We start from the raw sequence: 21256 nt of genomic DNA, 5'->3' as shown, positions 1-21256 counted from the left end.
GAACTGGTGCTCTGTCTAGGTATTGTTCCTGCCTTGTGCCTGATGATTGCTAGGATAAGCCCTAGCTGCATTGTGCCCCTGCTCTGGATATGTACGTTATGAAAATGGATAGATGGATGGATAATGTACCATTTAGTTAAAAGAGAGAGATGGGCATTCACACTATGTCTTCTGACTTTTAGAAGCAAAAAAGGCATAGTTGGAAGAAAAAAATATAATGACTGCTTTTCACAAGCAATTTCTTCTGAGGTTTCTTACATACATCAATTACATGCATTATGAAGGGTACCCAGCTCCTCTTTCTTTATGATCATGTCACTTTGGGCACACAGAGAATCATGTTTTTGTGAAGGGCTTTGTTTTTAAGTGTCACATTTGTCTGAGCATTCATGTGACTGTAAAGCAACAGTGCATGAGTCATAAGTATATACTAGATTTATTGCTCTTTTCTAAGTATACATATTAATCTATGGAAAAATAATACAAAGTTGACTGACTGACTGTGACTGACTGACTCACTCACTCATAAACAAAAACACTATTTCTCATTTAGCAAAAAAGCTGACATTTGGCAGGATACTCATAGGTATCTGCTAAGAAAGGCCATTTCACTACATTAATATTTAGGGGTAACCCCAGACCCCCCCCCCCGGGTAACCCCTAAACACACCACAGAAAAACTAAAAACTCCAAAATCTTAAATGCTTAACATACTTGATTGAAATTTAGTGATGTTGCAGAAAAATTAATATTAGCTGACATGTGTTTTTTTATTTGTTAATATATTTTTAATTTGTCAATATTTATTAATATTACACTAACTTTCATGCTCTTCGCTCTACTGAGAACATGCTTTATGCATATGAAGGATGCAGCAGAGCGAATAGCACCAGTAACCATTTAGGTGAACAGATGACTGAAGAAGGGGAAGTGTCCTAGCATGAAGAAAAGAGAAGTGTTGTAAAATGGAAAGAGAAAGTTTGGTGAACCTCAAGGAAGGACCAGAAGGGGGAAATGTCAGTCTTAGAAAAGTTGTGCTTGAATTTCTAACAGGGTAATGCTCCACACTCCTCACTCTTCATGTCAATACATGAATGCAACACACAGAGTACTGGCACTTGCGTATATTCACTTCAAGCACTGCTTTGCATTCATTTTCTAGGACTGTTTCAGCTACAGAGAAAATATAATTTCAAACAGCAGGGCAATACAAAAGATACAGAATTTTAAACAATTTGTGTAAGTTTTCCTCTTCAGGATCAACTGCACACAATATCATATGACTTATATCACACAATGTTACAAGACTTTAAAGCCATATCATTTACACAGTATTTTGTTCTCTGTCCTGTGTAGGCCTTGTGCAGTTACAGAGAAAATATAATTTCAAACAGCAGGGCAATACAAAAGATACAGAATTTCAAACAACTTGTGTAAGTTTTCCTCTTCAGGATCAACTGCACACAATATCATATGACTTATATCACACAATGTTACAAGACTTTAAAGCCATATCATTTACACAGTATTTTGTTCTCTGTCCTGTGTAGGCCTTGTGCAGTTCCGCTCCTGCCTTATTTTAACAAGACGCTTCTAAAGAGGATGTCTTTTGAGTTCTTTAAACATGAAGGAACCATTGCTGCAGCAAAACAACTAAGACATTGTCAGGTTTGCTGTGTGTTTGAATAAAGCTCCAATAGTATACCTTCAAGTTCGAGAATAAAAATCTCTCTGCCCAATTTTATTCTGGTTTGACTTTAAAGGGGGACTATATATACATGAAAAACATGAAAAGAAATTCTGTACTTGAGTGAACGGTGTAAACAAAATAAAATCTGAAACATCTAATAATAATAATATATAGTAAAATTTAACATTATTCCTACTGATTACCCGTTTCAAATCAAAAGAGTAAACTGAATTGTAAAAATTGCATTTTGCAATGACCATCAACAAATGCCAAGTCACTAGGAAAAGCAGGAACTGATCTAATGCAGGAATGTTTTCCTCGTGGACAACTGTGTATAGCATATTCAAGTGTAAGCAGCTCTAGTGACTTTTTAATATTATTATTATACATTATGTAACTGATGCCTATATCCAAGGTGACTTATAATATTTGCGATACAATTAGTTGGGAGAGTGGAGGAGGATAAAAGGTACATGATTTGTGACTGATTGTGCTAATTGGGAGAACAGCCTTTAATGAGGTAATTTATTCAATAAAAACACTATCTTTGAACCCAGGCCTGTTGCCTGTGTGGTTGTATCTTAGGTTCGGGTGACTGAGAAAGCCTGTACTAGGTCACAATCCCTATTCTACGTAAGTGAGGTAATCCTATAGTGTCTCCTGGGTTTAGCATAGCACAGCATTACTACTCTTGGTAATATTTTGATGGCTCTGGGTTTAGAATATTTGAATTGCTCAAGTCCAAGTTTTCTAATCCATCTTCTTTTTTCTTCCGTTTCTAATTCCAGTCATTTGTCAGGTCTTGTGATATCCTTATTTCTTTTCCATTTTCTCCTTGACCTATTTTAATCTTCTTTAACTGTTTGTCCTCTAGGTTAGCCATCCAGCACGCCAGCTGTTCTCCTTGTTACCATCTGGCAGACGATACAGGAGTCTGGCTGCTCGGACTACAAGACTTAAGAACAGTTTTTACCACCAGGCCATTCGACTCCTCAACAGCAACACCTGAACACTTACATTCACTTACATTACATCTACATTGCATTACATCTACATTGCACTACTCACACACACTGTACCTGCACACACTCTGAATACTGACTGGAACATGCATCTGCACTTTATAACTTATAACTTCTTTTAAAACATACACATTTTATTTTATATGGCTTGTCTATTTTTAACTTGTAATCTTTTTTTTTAAGCTTTATTGGATCTAGGCTGAGTGACTTGTTTTTCTCGTCATACACATTTCATTGTATGTTGACCCTGTGTTAACCTATATATGACAAATAAACCTAAACCTAACCTAACCTAACCTAAAACCTGCTCCTGCAACATGTACCATTTTATACAAAGCCTTCTCTATGTCTTTGCCTATTTAGTCAGTCTGGGAATGTGATCATGCATTGTTTACTCCTCTTGACTGGAGCATGATTTTCAATAACATTATTTCTGCATTTAAAAATCCCAGTCATCAACGCACACAATTTGATCTTGGCCATGTTTTCACCCCTGGTAAACATTTCAATATGGGCCATTCTGATGATCTGTCCCGCTTCGTTTGCACTTCCAAATCACCAGGGGCCTCATGTATAAACGGTGCGTACGCACAGAAATGTTGCGTACGAACCTTTCCACGCCCAAATCGCGATGTATAAAACCTAAACTTGGCGTAAAGCCACGCACATTTCCACGGTAACTCATTCCTTGGCGTACGCAATTTATCCGCCTGGTTTTGCAGACTGGCGGCACCCAGCGTCAAAGCAGTGCTACTGTTCCTGTGTGATCACCCTTTCATTCTTAAATCCACATTCCTGGCGCGGCTTTATAAATACACTGAAATTAACTGCATATTGTTTATTAGTGTAATGCATCTGATTGTAATTAACCTGTAGCAATATAATGGTCCAGGGAATAGCCATAGTATTCCAAATACTATAACTGCTTTAGCGTTGTAACTCTCACTGCATCTTCTTTCAGCTGATCCCGTTAAGGGTTGCCACAGCAGATCATCTTTTTCCACATTACTCTCACTGCACCACTCGGAGTATTTATATCACTGTATCTGAGTGGGAAATCACAGCAGCAGCTGATTGGAAAGAGAATTATCAGTACACAGCATGAAGCAGATGCTGCCTGAGCCACAGCAAACGCTTTAGTCCCTGTACGGACTTCGCGGTTTAGAAACAGTTTCATCCCAAGAACTCTAAACACACTAAATCAGTCCATCAAGTGCTCCTTGTAGAAATATTTGGACTTATAAGTACAATTACCCCACTGTAAACTTGCACTAGTTATAATATTGCACAACCTGCGCCACTTTATAAAGCGCGTATTTACATGTGATGACGGTATTCATTTCTAAGACGAAATGCAGCAAAACATGTTGATTATATTATACAGATAAAACTTTAACTTCATTTAAATAATCTGTATTGTTTATAACTAAACATGTGAGGACACGGTACCGCAGCGCTAGCTAGTGCAGTAATTGTTCCTGCCTTGCTCTGTATTCTTGCTGGTGCTGACGCGACACTGGAAAGATAGACGGATATAATAATTAAACACGTACTACTAAGATATTTCAATGTTCCTTAAAAGTTTTGAAGAATCGAAGTTCTAAGCTTACAGATGGCTTCACGTCTATTACATAGCTTATTGTGTGGCGATTGAGTTTTTGGAGAAAGAAAAGTAAGGACAGGAATTGGAGGTTAGTACGTTTGAAAGAGACAGTACTGCTGTGATAAATTATTTAACTGAAGGTTGCGCATGGCGCAGCAAGCCTCTTGCATGAGACATGAACAAGCACTGCGCCACCGTGTTCCCATGTTTAATAACATGCTTTCATTCCTATCATCATGAAAAAGATATCACGTATACATCTCAGTATTTTAATTATTCAGAGAGCTGTAATATCACGAATGTAATGGATTATGTGTCCTGTCGGAGAAAGAGAAAGCCCGTTTAAAAAGCAGGTAGTGATTCATACACATAGAGCACATAGAAGATCAAATACAGAACAAAGCATTTAACATGCCACTTTAGTTACAATGGGATTTGAGAAACTAGTAAATTAAACGATTTTAAGATGAAGTTTATGATGTTCTACTTTAATGGCAAAATAAACTACGTGATTAAAGTGGAAATTTCGAGATTAAAGTTGACATTTCGTGCTTTTTTCCCCACTGTGTGCCTTTTTTTTGTCTGTACCCTAATAAGCTTTCATATGACACTCAGACGGTGGGCTACGACTCGCTTTTTCACGGCGACTTTGATATGTGATTTCTTTTTTATTTCGGGCACTGTGCGACTTTGTGAAGTTGAGCCTTCGAGTTTCTCCGACACTCTGTCACTCGATCAGCTTCCTTTTGTTGATTATACCACTGTTTAAACCAACAAATAGTACGTTTTTCCTTTGCCTCCACTTGGTATTCGCTGAAATTCTTATATTTTCTCCTGTGCTTTTCCCATTTTCTTTTCACAGAAGGCTAATTATATTGATTTGCATATTCAAAGAGGCGTAATTCTGGGAGGAGTTGGGGCGGGACAGAAGGCGCGTGCACGTGCGTTACTTTTCACGCAAATCGGGATTTATGTAGTGGAAGAACGTGAAAGTATGCGTGCGCACAGATTCCTGCATCTGGATTTTTCTGTGCGTACGCACAATCCCGCTTTTGTGCTTACGCCATGTTATAGTGTGAGTTCTACGCACGCCGTTATACATGAGGCCCCAGGTTCCTAAACACAGTCACAAACCTTTAAATAGGTGTGTTGCCATTTCTTTCATCTGTATTCTCCTGTAACATAAATTTTCTCCTCCAGGCTTTATTCTTCTTGACCTTTCTTCTTAAGCTCTTTCCTCTTTCCAGCAGACGTTGTTCTCTTCTGAAACAACTAATGTAAGGTTAGCCTCAGGCTCCTGCTTGAAACTGTCTGATTATGTATCCCTAAACTTTTCTAAATCTTTCTTTAACCTTGCATTACTTGAACAATCTCTTATAAGAATTAAGAGTGCAGCTGGCTACAGCTGGTTAATTGTATGAAGTCACATGAATGAGAGTCAAGACCTGTTGTCTATGTATATTTTGTATTTTGAGTTTGTGCCTTCTGTTTGTTTCATTTGAACTGGGATGTCGGAAATTCCAAGTTTCCAGTAGGGAATTTTAACTGTAACGCCCCGACAAGTTGGATTTACTACTCAGAAATTCGTGACAACCTCCCCAACCCTGACCTCAAAATCCGGGACGGCTGCACCACTCATCAGCAATAGTGAAATGTATAGCATTATACAATTCATTAGCACTTCTATTTGTATCTCAATAAATCAGTCGTACACACAGTACTGTCCAACTTCCATCTGTGGACAAGTTGCTACCGTGTTCGGATGTGAAAAATACTACAAAAGGCATTGTTATGAACTGGTATAGCTAACAATGGTTTAATGGCTAACATGGCTAGTAAGCAAAAACTGCTTCCTCCACACCATGAAATAAAAAAAGAAGAAAAAAACAACTTAAAAAAGTCATTTTTTAATAGGCTGAGACCAACTAAAGTGGGACATGTTTGTTCAGTAGTCATCTGTATTCCAAAAGGGCAAGAACAACAATTTTTTTCCTAGAGGCATCCATATTGGTTTTTCAAATGTTTTACTTGGACACGGTCAATTCAGGTGTGACACCATTCCATGCTAAATGGAATGCAGCATTCCTCCTCTTGGTCATTTGGATTTCATTGCTCTTATCACTTTTCCGGCAACACTGGGCTGGGTGGGTGCTCTTACTTTTTGATATTTTTAATGGTTAAATGTTAATTTTCACAACTCTGTATTTAATAAAATTTGACCACATAAAGCGACACAGATATTATCAAAAGTATGTTTTTTTATAAGCACTAAGTTAACTGGGAAAGACACAAACTTAAATTGCTCAATACAATTACATTTACTTCAAAAGGCAAAGCTCTTCTTTACTAAATTTAACTCCTGCTTAGAGATGCATCAGAAATGCTAAAATTCTTGATCTAAATTCTTAATTAAAGCAAAAACAAACAAACCAGTCTAATCCACCAGTGCCACCCAAAGCTGGCATGTGTCCAGCTAGTCTGATATATGTCCCTGCCAATCCAATATGCAATATGACAAAAAGCAAAAAAAAGCAGTTTGGAAATCACATCACATAGACACTTTAACACAATCTTTAAATTATTTAAAAAAGAAACAAAATCAATTTGATAAATCAATTTTGTATAATCACATCAAAACACAAATTTGTATTTTCTTTCATTTGGCTATTGAATGTTCTGTGTTGTGTTACATTATTACAAATTTCTTCCTGAAAACAAAACTGCATCATGACAGCCCTTGTGCTTTCCGATAAATGCTGTCATGAGGCAACTGCTGGAGCCATGATAGCTTTGTGAGAAAAAGGATGACAGTTAACAAATTTGAATCAGATTGATATCTCCCACCTCAATCGATCTATTGTGCCCAAACAATATGCTCAGTGGAGGAATCGCCCTACACAAAGATGAACACGTGTTCGCCTACGCAGATACAGTAAACACAAGGACCCCAGCTGGTGACCTGTCCAATGCGTGGGCTCATAGAAGCGATCAGCTTGCTGGTTACCTTGGCAACTCCCATTCATGAGAGGGTGCAATAAAAATCCCTTGGGCAATGCAGTGTCTCATTATTTACAGAGGCATACAAATCAAGACAGTCGATGGGCTTTTAAATGACTATGCATAGTTTACCAGATCAAAAAAAAAAATCATTCAGCATTACTGGCTCAATTGCTGCAGCTATAAATAAATAGTGTCTTCTATAGGAACCTGATAGGGATGAAAGGTGAGCAAACAACCACTGTGACATTAGTGACATACTGGTGGCACTGGTTTACAGGCTTCTTAAATGCATCATTTTCTTTAAGGATTCCAGGACATCTACCCTTGAATTTATTTATTTACATAAATGTTTTATCCAAAATGACTTAAAATGTCAAATTCATTTTAAACTAATATTTCTCTACATTTTGAAAAGAGTATAGTGCCCCGTGTTTAAATCCCTCGTTCTGATTTTATCTTTGTGGAGTGTCCAAGTTTTCCCTGTGGGTTTTCCTCTGGGTACTCCACATTCCCAAAGGCATTCAGGCTACTAGGTTAACCGTTGATTACAAATTGAACCTGTGTGAGTGTGTCGTGCAATGCATGGCACCTTATGCACAACTGTTCTCTGTCTTGCAGCCCTTGTTGCTGAGCAGCTCTTAATCCTCACAACCAAGGACAGGATTAAGCTACGTGTAAGTTATTCTACATCTGGAGCAGGACTTGAAGTGTGCGAGCAAGCACTAAATTGGTGTACTGATAACATTCCATTTTTTTGCTGTGGGGTACCAGCAGTTAATGGCTGTGTACTGGCATCTCGCACTATGATGATTAAGGAATCATGCAAAATTTGCAATGCATCAGGAGGTGAACCATGAAACAGTCAAAAACAGAAAGTTCTAACACTCTAATGTTTCCACTTCAGCAACTGCTCTGGAACACATACAAGTTAAGCAATGAATTGAACTTGCTTTATGGTTTTGCTGCTTAACCACCAGGCCATTATTCCCCAAGTACATGTTAGAAATTCTTGCATTCAATTTAGAAACTTGGTTAAACATAATATTGTATATCCAGTCTTATATCAATTATTTCCAAAACATTACATATAATATCTGAAAGATACTATGTTATTTTTTTCATTTTATGAATGTATGTATTCCAATTAAGGGTTACCAGGGTTTGCAGTTGGATGCAAAGTAAATGCCAGTTCTGGATGGAAAGTCAGTTCATAACAGGGTACATTTAGTTACACAGCCACACAGACAAATTAAGAGTAACCAATCAACCTAAAATACCCAGAAAAAAAAACAAACTGCATACAAATATTAAAGAATGGTTACAAAAAGAAAAAAATATTCTTTAGAGTAAAGCTCATTAAAGTTAATGGTAGTCAAACTGGGTGGCATAATACACAGTAAGGAGGCAAGGGCTCATGTCCCAAGTGTTCCCACTGTGGAATTTGCATGTTCTCCCCATGCTCATATGGGTTTCCTCCCACAGTCTAAAGACATGAAGGTTCAGGGGATTTGTTTTGCTAAACTGACCTGTGAGTGTGCTTGCTCACCCTGTGATAAACTGGTGCCCTTTACAGGTGTTAACCCTGCCTTGCACATCTGCTCTGGAAACATCTGCTCTGGAAAAGAAGGTTAGACGGATGAATGTATGGATGGATATTAGTCGCAATGTGGTGTTAGGCAGAACAGCTAAACTTTGGGCTACTACACAATTATAATTATAATTGAAATTATCACACCAAATTAAAACAAGCAACATTATGCACAAAATCTAGCAGGCATCACAGCACATAATTTAGATTCAAGTAGAACAACCACCATCTTTACTTTCTCATCAACACTATATGCATTGCAGACACATTCCACGAAAGTTTGGTGGAAGGACCATACTTCTTCATGAAGACCCACTATACGACCCCTTTCAAACTGTGTTAACTGCACAAATAAATGATGACTACGAAGCATGAAGGATACTTTCCAGAGTACTGTACAACATGTAGTAACACAAACGACAATCTGCAATGCTGTGAACACCACTTATTGATGGCTCCGGCTGGCAGGTGCAGGTGTCCGCCTTGAAAGTCGGCTTACATCTTTACTGCTGGCATTGTTAGCGGCTTACATCTTTACTGCTGGCATTGTTAGGATCTTCTCTGTTCTCTGTATCAGCTCGTTTTTCACTTTTCACTAACATATTTTCAGCTCTGTATTTTCCAAGATTATTCTGAATATAAAAAGGTATGGTTTTGATTAATATTCGAGGTGAGATATGGAGGTAAATGGTTGGGTTGAATAACACCATGTTTCTCTAATTCATAGAAACAATGAAGACACCCTACTTCATACAACATCTAGCAATTTATAACAGCTGTAATACACTTGCTGGTAATACTGTTATACTGTATGTGCCAGGTTAAACAAGGTTTTAGTATATATCTACTGTATATAAAAATAACAGAATAAAATAACTGAAAACACTTCAATACAACATTTTCAGTTTAAAAATAAAAAAAACAGCAGGCCACATTCATCTGCCTGGTTGCCATGGTGATTAACAACACTGTGTTGTCCCCAGTTCCCCCAAGGTAGACTATAACCCCACCCCCACCACTAACCCACACTTTCTCAACCCCTGCGGAGAAGGTTGAGGTTTTCAGCACAAAGAGACGCGTGCTGTAATTGGTGTGGAATCACAAGCTGGACGTGAAAACGCTTTCTCCTGAGGGGTTTGAAAGACAGAGAGACAGGGGAGTGGGGGAGGTCTGTGATAAATAGATAATCAAACCCATAAAACATGTAAATCTGGAGTATTTGTAATCATTTGCAGTTGTATTAACCATCAACAATAACAGGTATTGTATGTTAGTCATTCTAAAAGATGCCATTAGTTAACTTTCATAATGGTTAGAGCAGTGTTATAAACCTGTGTTTAAAATCACGGGCTCACACCCATGTTTGATAACAAATGTAGCATGTTAATTTTAGTCCACCAGGTGAAATGACAACAAGTCTGTGCAGAAGCATTTATTTTAGATGTTAGTGTAAGACTATTTCAAATGTTAATTGTTTGTTATTAAAAATAATTATCTGTGCACATACAAAAAATTAATGAAATTCTAAAAAATGGTAACTACAGATGAGCGGCATATTTTTTTTAATGAGACACAGATGAGCATCTGGGGAATTTTACACACTGCCTTGTGTGCCTGATGGCTTGCCCCGGCATATTGCTCCTTATGCTTCCACTTTCTCTCTGCTACTGGCCTTTAAGTCTTATCCTCTTAACCAGGTTAAGTTAATTATGTCAATTAGGACTTTCTTTCTTTAAAGAGACTTAAAGTCTCCTTGTAACTCGTCTTACTAATCAAATGGTTTCAATGTTATTATGCCTGCTGGCTCTGTCCTAAGATGACCTGCAGCAAAAAAGTACAACAAATCACATACTGAGAAGTTTTGAGGGTTCAGGCAATACATCTTCTACTGCATTTTAACCTACAAGTATCTTAAGAAATGGCTGTTTATATTCTAATTTCACTGTTCCAATATCAAAAATTAAAAAGTCCAGTGTCCTAAGTTCGAATCCCATGCCTTAATATTGTCCCTGTGGAGTTGGTATGTTCCCACTGTTTCTACATGGGTTTTACCCCATGCACTCCTGATTCACTCCCGCCATGGGTAAATGTGAGTGTGAGTTTGGGTTCTGCTGTGTGTGTGAGTGGGCCCTGGATGGATGGACTGCCACCCTGCCCAGTGCTTTTTCCTGTTCTGCATACTTCAAGGACAGGACACAGAACATTAAGACACTGAATCTGACAAAACAGGTTTGAAAACGTAAATTACGTAGCACTACAACTTCCAGCTGTCTGAAAATTGAACTTCATTCATCTGTACTAAAGTACAACTTGACTACATTTAGTGTCACAGTGGAGCAGGAACCTATCTGCTCAATCAGTAATTGTCACAACAAAGCAAGAGATGACTCTGAAATAACAATTTTTTCATGCCCATGTTTACAATGTGGCCAGTTAACATTTCTAAGAAAACAGAGAAAATGAAATAATGGAATAGGAAATGAACTCCAAATAGAACATAACACACTATGAATTTTAACCTGTAGCCCATTTACTGCACTGCCCAAGAGAATTCCCTGATACCCCTTACTAATTCATTAAGAAGAATACAGTATAGGTGGCATATGATGATGACAGAGTCAAGCAATAAATATCTAACAATGAACAACCACCAAGTTGTCTGCATGTATAAATTCAAATACCCTTAATGATTCCTTGCTGCTTCCTGCTAACAGGGGATCAATACCAGGAATTAAAATGATTTCTCATTCTCAAGATATCCATGTACTGCAGTCTGATATAAGGATTCCATTTGACAGAATAATTAATTGTGAATTATAGATATACAAATTAAACATCAAATATTACTACAATAGCTTTAAAATACTAAATGTAGTAAGGGAGATAGGAATGATGGATTCATCTCAATTTCACCACCGAATAAGTAATATCCTTTGGAATCTCCCTATGATCTCTCTCATGGTAATGGTGGTACATTAATCATCAGCTGTGCTACCTGACAAGCAGACTTGGTCTGAAAATGGTTCAGTGGCTGCTTTATTTGTGACAGCAACCTTACAGCATACTTATTAGTTAAAAAACTGTAGTGATTCTTCAAATTCTAAAAGTTCTTAATTCACATGCTACACAAATTATAAATAACCAAAAGCTCAACATTGAACCACAACATAAGGTTAAGCCAACTTGAAACACCAGTGAGGGTGAAAGGCTTCCAGGGGCAGTATGTCATATGTGAAAATTGCTGTAAATGTTCTCAATATGTATGGATGTAAGGTAGAGAGAGAGAGAGAGAGTGCGAGGGATTGGCAACAGAAGGCATAAGTGTGTCCTTCAAACCATAAGCTGTGAGCAAAGGGTTCTTTAATGGAACAGGTGGAGTTTTTCAGGATCTTATGGAGATCAGGTTGGGTCCATTGATTGTGAATAGAAGCTTGTTCTTGGAGACAACCGGTGAGCTCTGGCTAAGGTAATTTGAACATGAAGTAAGGAGAGAAAGATATTATCAGGTAAGGTCATCTGTGGATGGAGGTACAAATTCTTTCTCTGTGATGTCCATGTCCATAAAAAGGAAAAATGAGAAAAGGAACTCTGGATCACTTGACCACAAAACTGAATTTGAGGTTGTTTCTGTGTTAAGAAATTCACAAAAAACAGAACATTAGTCATGCTGCACAGCCTTAAATTTTTATTATAGTTAAAATGTAATTTTGCAATTCAAAGAATACAGGAAGTGGCCTAGTGAGCAATGGGAATGGATCATCTGTCAGATAGGTCAACTTTAACTTTGACAACAAATATGACACAGAGGAAAACAGGTCCACAGGTCCAAATATTTGTTCCCCTTACTGAACATTACTTGTTTAATTTTCCTGGCATGATTTATGTCACATGATGCCATTAGAAAACAAAATACATAACAGTAAATCCAAATCAATTTTGAGAAACCAGGTATATTTCTATCCTGATGGTGGATGACTCTTCAAGGATGCCAATGCCCTCATCCTTGAGCATGAGCTGTCAATAAGTGGAATGAATTGAAAGACATTACCATGACCGTCACAGGTTCCAGATGTCAAACCAATTTTGTATTAATAGCACATCCTAAAACAGCATTTTTCACCATTACAATCAACCACCTAATAAAATCTCAGCATTCTCATAGAATTTTAATATATTTTCCAAAACAATTTCAAATGCACACAAAATTTATACCAAAATGCATATAAACTATTCTGAGATTTGTGGGGTCCCACCACTCTACCAAGATGCATTTCCTTTATGTATGTTTACACTTTATACTTAACATCAGATCCTTTTTCTCAACATGCCTGATTTTTCTGAAAATTAATTCATACAAGACATGATGAAGTTCTGTTTTGTTGTCATCCGTACACAATACACTGAGATTCTTACCTCAGTGTCTCACACAGACTAGTGAAAGCAGCCAATGACAATAAATACAACACCAGAAGATACCCATAAAAACAAACACCAAGTATACACAACTAGTAGCCAGTATGAGCAGCTGCATGGTAGTGTTATAACTGTCCCAAAATTATGCAGGTGAGGACTAATGGCCAAGAAAGAGAACTATGTATAATACCTGATGTCTTTAATAATGCTGTCTGCTGTTTCTAAGGCAGTGTGTGTTATATGTGTCCTAAACTGAACTGTGCCGAGCCTACTTCACTGACTAGATTTGTGACAAAAATAAAAATCATGCAACGTGTCAGAGTTAAAACCTTCACAGGGAGATGAGTCGGCATGAGATGGGGGGCAGAGGGACTGAAAAAGAGAACTTTGTAGTCCATCTGTTCAACTAATGGATTATATGACCTCGTTATAAGCCCAGAGAGTCAATTGATCTGCCGTTGAAAGCCGTAGCAGTAGCACAGATGGACCATATATTCATAGTCACACAGGTCTATACACACCTCCTCTTAGCACATGTCGCCAGCTCCAGCTCGACAATAGCCCAGTCTGTGACTGTTTATAAAGTGGCAAGGCTTCAGGCACATACATAGCAGTGGCAAGATTAATTTCTTCTTTGCATCTAAGATCTGTTTTAGCCTGCAGGCTTGTCACATCAAAAATGGCCCGATCCCAAAAACAGAGAAGTCATCTCCAGATATACTAAGCTGATTTCCCAGCATAGCTAAATCATAATGACAACAATCCTGGCATCTGAAAGCATTTTGACATGGAGGTGAACTTTATGCAACTAAAAATAACCACAGTAAAATACATTTTCAGTTCTACTTTCTGGTGATAGAATTAACACTTTGCTAAACCTATAAGTTAAATTATAAAGGTCTTTCTTCAAGCTTTGTTAACTGAAACTAGAAACAAAATTAATTGGGGGGTGGTTTTCCCTGAACGTTCTCATTTTTAATGTAAAACGTTTAATTAGACTGACACTCTTTATCTAAACAGATTGAGAACTAAATGGAAATAAATTAATTTTGATTTATCATCACACCAGGCAAAACGTGTCTTGAAGGTGTTAATTAAACTGAATTACACACCCATGCTTTCGAAAGCAATGGCCAGCTTTTATTATTCAAAAAGGAGACTCCTGATGACAATGGGTGTGCAGCTAAGGGAATCAACAAATGCAACACAATGGAATCCTCAAAAGCCACACAATGCCTTGCAATCCACCCTGAAGCATAAAGACGTAATTATTTGCTCAAGGCCAATAGGAAGTAGGTAGCTGAGCTGAGATCAGAGTTTCATAGAGTTATATGGATAAAAAACTCAAGGGTAAGTAGCTTCAGTTTAAACAGGGAATCTTACTGCAATACACATCTTTTACATCTGTCAGCTAAAATGCTCTTTTAAAGAGGTTTAGAAAGTTTTAAAAAAAGCGTGCTTCAACACTACTAAGATGTAAAGTAGCTACAAACAGATTTTCATTCTTAAAAAGAATGTGTATGACCAAAAGTGGATATTTTGCCTTGAGCCTTGGTAAAAAATTTATTTATGACATTTCTATTGGTTGTCACACCCTCAGTTGTCTGTATATATATAATAATATAAAGCTAAGTGGCATGTAGTTTAGGTTCCTTCAAATACTGCTCCTTTGGGTTTGTATTACAAATTTATTAATCTACAGTACCCACAAAGACCATTATGACCATCTGGCTCATACAATCAATTTTTTACTTCAGTAATTTTTGTATTTAATATCAACTATTGCCATTACACTGATTACATTTGAGAACTTACTAGTTTAAAACTGTTTTTTTATTTCCCAAGTGTATAGATAATGGCCTAGGTTGAATACCTTGTTTCCCTTCTTTCTTTCTAAACGTCTTCAGAATCTGTTCTCTTGAACGATGCCAAAGTCCAGGAGTAATCTAATGAATGTTCAAACAACAAGTAAATACCACACCTAAAGGTAAAGCTGAGACTTCACTTCCAAAACAAAAAAGTCCAACCTAGGCAGTCAAAGTCAGACAATTAGCTTGAAAGACGTCTTAAAGACCAACATGAAGAAATGTAACACTAGCTTCACCTCCTGAGAATATCATTTTGGCGCACAGCAGATGGAGAAAGAGGCTGCAGACAGGATCCCACAATTTTCAGGGTAAGCAATCCAAAATAAATCAAAATAGTGTGTGTAATTCACAAGAGCACCTTTGAACCTGCACAATCCATTTGAACCAGAATGATGGGATAGATGTATTTAATATCTGGAATCACAAGCCACTATGGAACAAAAACCACTCTTAAAAAGATAATCATTCCCACCTATAAAGGATTATTTAAAAAAAAATTAAAGGTATGCCCAGGAGAGGGTGGGCGGCCAGTTGGCCAAGGTCTCCAAGACTGTTACTGTTTCCAACTCTGTCTTTAATTTTCTATCTTACCACTGACTGTGGAACCCCTAAAGGTTTATTTTCTCCAGGGATGTTAATGACTCGAGCTTTTGTTTTCCTCTCCTCTAATTGGCTTCTACATTGTTTCTGTGTGTTTTAACATATCAGTGTCTTTTTAAGTATACTAATTCTGTATTTAGTAATTTGCAAAATGTATATTTGCATTTTATACTTGCATTTTACCAGAGAACTTGTAACATTGCTTTGCATTTGCATTCAATGGAGAGTGCTATACAAAAATAAACTGAACTGAATTGAATTGAAAGTTAACTACTTCAGAACTATCATTATTTGTGAACAATTCAAAACATATTATATCAAGGCTTCACTTGTGACATTGTAGAAGTCTAGTCAGCTGGTAGTGACTTGTTTACCAAAGCAGGGACAATTTACTCACCCTATCATCCAAGACCATTTTGTAAGCTTTATTTTATCTGATCACCTGCTAATCTTGATCTACAGAAAAAAAATATTTACCAAATACAAAAAAGTGTGAGGCTGAGCTCAAAACCTATTTCGTGAATCTCCTTTCACAATGCAGGATTTATAATGGTGTGCATAAATAATTACAATGGAATAATACCACTGAATGTAGCCATGGAATGACAGCATTCTGCTGTGTGTAAGCTCCAGTTTCTATCCACCCTCAAAGACCATGGCGGTCACATAATTAGTTCCACAATTGCTGTCTTGGCACACAAATTAATTATTAATATGGCAGCAATTTTGTCCTCTGTGTAGTATTCCTACATAGAAAATAATCACATTAGAACATTTACAACTATAACTCTCTGCAATTATGTTATTTTGAGTGTGATCTACTGTATTTTAGATCAAACTTAAAAGATTAAACTTTTGTCTTTAAGATTAAACAGAAAATATATAGAAACAAAATCCATAAAACTTAAAGAATGAAATGAGTAGATTCAATTCAAAGTTAGCCTTTTTATTTTGGTTCATTTCTTTCTCTCTGTACTCTCAGTGAGATCACTTCAAGAATGATGAAGTGACTTTTGTTTGTCAATACTGTGTTTTAATGTTTACATATAAAATATTTTTCATTAAGTTTTCTTCAGCTTTATTTCAGTACCCTGTAATATACCACAACCTTACTGTTTACCCCATCAAGACAAGCAAATGTGACTGACAGTCAAGCAATTCATGACAGACTACAATAAACTCTAAATGCACATTTATCAACTATTAAAGTGAGACACTGAGTAGCTGTAATTTACAGAGTTTAGGAATGTGAAGATGCAACCCAATTGAAAGAGGAGTAAGAGTTCATGATGAAGTGTCACTGGATTTGGTGGCTTACTAGAGCAGGAGGTAGGGTGCTGTTCGTACTGCCATTTCAATCCACTTTTGGCTTAACAGTCTATACTAAACGCCAATTACCAGTTTACCACTGCCACTGGTGTGATTGACATAACTCCATCCATGCTGCCTGAGCACCTAGAGTAGTTTCAGCTTTCACAACCTGAAAGACAGTTCTGCCCTGTAGATAGTGTGCCACTTGCAACCTTACAGACTCTGGCACAATTCCCAAATGTACAAATAAAGGCATTTATTATGATGTTTAATTAGTGTCTCACAGCTGCTTAGAAATGTTGTTCTGATCTATCTATATATCTATTGTGAAATAAGGCGCTATATAGGCACCCTACCCGGCACAGATTCACACTAAGGCACGTGTAAAAGCACAAAGACTTTATTTTTCTTCACTTGTGGGGCACATCTTCTCCGTGAACCCCACAGGCAATACACAATCCCAAAGCACTTCAAATAAAGCACAACTAATCACCACAAATACGCCCGTCTGGCACCACCACTCCTCCCAGGCAACCTCGTCATCTTCCTCCCGATTCTGGCCCTGAGTAGTGGCTGCAGACTCTTTTTGTAACCGACCTGGAAGTGCTCCAGGTGGTAATTGGCCTAATTAGGCTGCACTTCCGGGTGTGGCTGCCTTCCAGCCCACAGAGGCTCGTTAAGCCATGCAGCTCCTCCGGGTGGTGGCCACGGAGCCCAACAGGTCTGAGTCCTGAAGACCCACCTCTGTGGCCCCGATGTAACCCAGGAGGGCTGCCACCAAGTGTTCTGGGGGACATAGAGTGCATCCCATGGCTGCTCCCCGGATCTATCTATCATCTATCTGTCTGTCTGTCTGTCTGTCCATCTAGCTACCTACACTGATACTTCAGATGTCTGAAAAGTCTGCTTCATAACATATTTGCTGGGCTGAATGCTGGATTTGGATTGATGCATCCTCCTGTAGATCTGCTGCAACGTCTGCCCCATTTTGACCTAAACATCAGCTCTAGGACAGACAGACTGATGTTCTCCTTCTGAATATTTAGTCTAACTCTAAACACATAGCACCTTTTTTACATAGATAATGTACTATCTGGCTCACTTACTTTTGTTTTATTTGCATTTCCCTTTTTTCAGTGTATCAATTCCTCTGAATAAAACATATATTTGGAGGCTGTACTATTTTAAATAAAGAAATAAATAAATACATTTGAGAAAGGATTATAACACAGTAAAAACAAAGCATATAAAGAACTAGAGTTCAGAGGCTGGTCGATATTTCCACTAAACTTGTTTCACCATCCATTCATAATGTGTTGGTTTTTTTTTTTACAAATTCTATATTTTCTGGTAATTTTCTACAGCTTTATTTCAATAAAAATGCACAAAGCATACTTTTATAAACTTATAAAAACACTACTCTCTATCCCATCATGACAGGCAAATGAAAATGACAGTAATTCATGATAAACTATAATAAATTCTAAATGTTCACAACTCAACTATTAATGTGTTCTCTGAAACAACTTCTAGTTGAAGATTGTGGAGCACTGGAACTTATCAACATTGGGTGCTAGGAGCAGGTGAAGGCGAGAATCAACCCTTGATTGGGTGCTAGTCCATTGCTGAACTTTCACAATACTTTTTTTTTTAATTTAGAAAGCAATACATAATTATTCACTAGTTTACTTAATATTCACTGATCTTCATAAAAAACCTTTCACTAAACAAATGCTTCAAGGATTTGTAAATATTATCATGCCAAAGCTTTTCAGTTCTCAGGCAACCTTGCACAAAATACAGTACATACAGCAGGTTCTAAGCACTCTAAACTAGTCTGGTGTGAAAGAAATAAGATTTTGTGTGGGAGTATGTCTTTTGTTGAACCGTTTTCCTATTTATTCGTGGTTTTTGCCTCTCATCTGATGCAGCCTGAATGATGCAGCTTTTTGGACCCTGAATGAATTAAGCAGGTATTATAGTAAATGTCTCATGGATAGATGGATCCCAGGCTACTTTACAAGCACAATATAACTTTCTATGTCAAATGGCAAGTTAATCAATTTGCTTAGGGTCACACATTAAGCAGGGAATGGGGACTGATCTAGTACCCCTGTATTTTAAAATACAATAAATTAGCAACAACGTCACACTGTCTGCTAATATGTGCTATCCAATACTAAACTTGAAATGTTAATATTCTTAAAAGCATACATTTTATGTTTAACATCTGCATTTAAAGTGAAGCCTTTGTTTTGTAAATTGCCACTGGGCCATACAAAGAAATGCAATATGGCATTAATTTAGGAGTTGATATTGAATACAAATGATCTCTTAAATTTAACTAGAAATCAACCCAGTTTCACTGTAAAATATAATTTGTTTCTACAGTGACATTAACCTGCTAAGCAAGTGCTTAAGTTCAAACCTGTGTGTGGTATTGCATCATTTGGAAACCTGTAGCCCTAATGTACATACTATTTGCCAAAAACACACTCTACGTTGTAATAAAATGAATATCACCAAATTCTGACATATTAAACATACACATGGTCCTGCCATATATTTATATATATATATATATATATATATATATATATATATATATATATATATATATATATATATATATATATATACAGTATATATATATTATTTACATGTTATTATATAATTATATATACTGTATATTAACAACAACTATATACTGTATAAAAATATATAATACATATAACTTTAATAAAAAATAAAATACATAATACATATAAAATACTGACTTGAACAAGAAAGCCTCGTTACAAATATTAAAACCCTGTACTGAAAATAGAAACAAATTCCATTTAAATAAGGATTAAGCACTGCAATAGAACATAGGTGCTCAACAAAGTGCTACTGTGATATCACAAAAATATGTTCATTTTGAGACAAAATATTGCTAGTTTTAATTCTCCAGTATAATTCTAGACAGCCCTATTTTACAAATCATCAAATGTTTAAATTATAAAACTGAATCATTCCCACAGCTAACAAAGCATAAAAGAGCTTGCACTCAAAGGTTTTACATAATTCAGTCAGAATAAGGCATCCTAACACAGTGTGTTAGAACTCTTTGGCCACTTAATAATGGCAACAGGGTATTAAAACAATGAAGGGGAGACTCAGCCTTCTACATCTGTGAGACAGGTGGCACTGTCAGATCAATATCCAATAACAATAAACAAAAGGGTCTCGTTGATCACACGTGGCAGAGTGAAACCACTGCAAGGCAGCAGCTGTAACACCAAAACCCAGCCAGGAAATGCAGAGTGAGGTGGATTAGGGGCAATTGTTTTGTTTTGAACAAAGATTTGGGACTGGTACTTTTGAATCCTTTCAAAAAGATTTGCAAAGCAACAGCCGTTTGTACATAGACAGTGCTAATCCTTCATAACAAAGAATGATGACAGAAATGTCATATATGCAAAAGAGTCATCAGAGAAAGAAAAGCAAGATAAAAATATAGCAAAAGATTATCTTTAAGAAAACAGGTTGAAAGATTAAGAGGTATAAACCTAGATGGATTACTACTCTGCAATTAAATTCTACAGCAGAATTAATTGTCAATGATACTCAATAAATCTTAAAAATCAGGCAAATGTCAAATGAATAAAAAGCTCAGACATGCCCACAATTATATCTAATGGAAGATGATGTATTCTAGACAACTCACCCGTCAATTAAGCGTTTTTTAAAAAGGAAATGTTCCCATCGCACTCACATCTTTAAAGAAGATCATTCCCAGAAAAGCAAGTCCAAGTCCAGAAGTTCTCAGCACAGAAGCTGAGTCAGAACCTGAGTCATTTTTATATCTGCCTGTTTCAAATTAGAAAAATCCAAAAATCCTTCACAGTAAGCCACACTGATTTTGTTCCAGAAAGAAGTAGAACATTCAGTTTCATCGGCATCTGGATGCAAACTATGATCCCCTGTATCTGTTTCTCTCTCTCACTCTCTCTCTCTCTCTCCTCCATACACACATGTAAACTCCTCCTGCGTGCACTCAGCCTCCACCCTCATACCTCATGAATAATGTATTGTCTCCCGCCTCTCCCAGAACACAAAGACGTTCTGAGCAGATGAAAAGGGCATAAGAAGGTGTAGAGAAGAGGTGAAAGAAGCAGA

At 37.0% G+C, this 21256-nt stretch overlaps 1 protein-coding gene across 1 annotated transcript in view; it reads right to left on the bottom strand.

The window, feature by feature from the left end:
• The window catches only part of nfasca (neurofascin homolog (chicken) a), a 198795-nt gene extending 177743 nt beyond the window's left edge, over positions 1-21052 (bottom strand). The window contains exon 1 of the mRNA XM_051924556.1: positions 20798-21052. The gene's annotated coding sequence lies outside the window, so the exon portion shown is untranslated. The remainder of the gene's footprint in view (positions 1-20797) is intronic.
• Positions 21053-21256: the final 204 nt, after the last annotated feature.

The sequence above is a fragment of the Erpetoichthys calabaricus genome, chromosome 3 (genome assembly GCF_900747795.2).
Source record: "Erpetoichthys calabaricus chromosome 3, fErpCal1.3, whole genome shotgun sequence".
In the NCBI taxonomy this organism is placed as follows: Eukaryota; Metazoa; Chordata; class Cladistia; order Polypteriformes; family Polypteridae; genus Erpetoichthys; species Erpetoichthys calabaricus.
The sequence above is the reverse complement of the archived record's forward strand: the minus strand, read 5'-3'. Positions and strand labels throughout refer to the sequence as shown.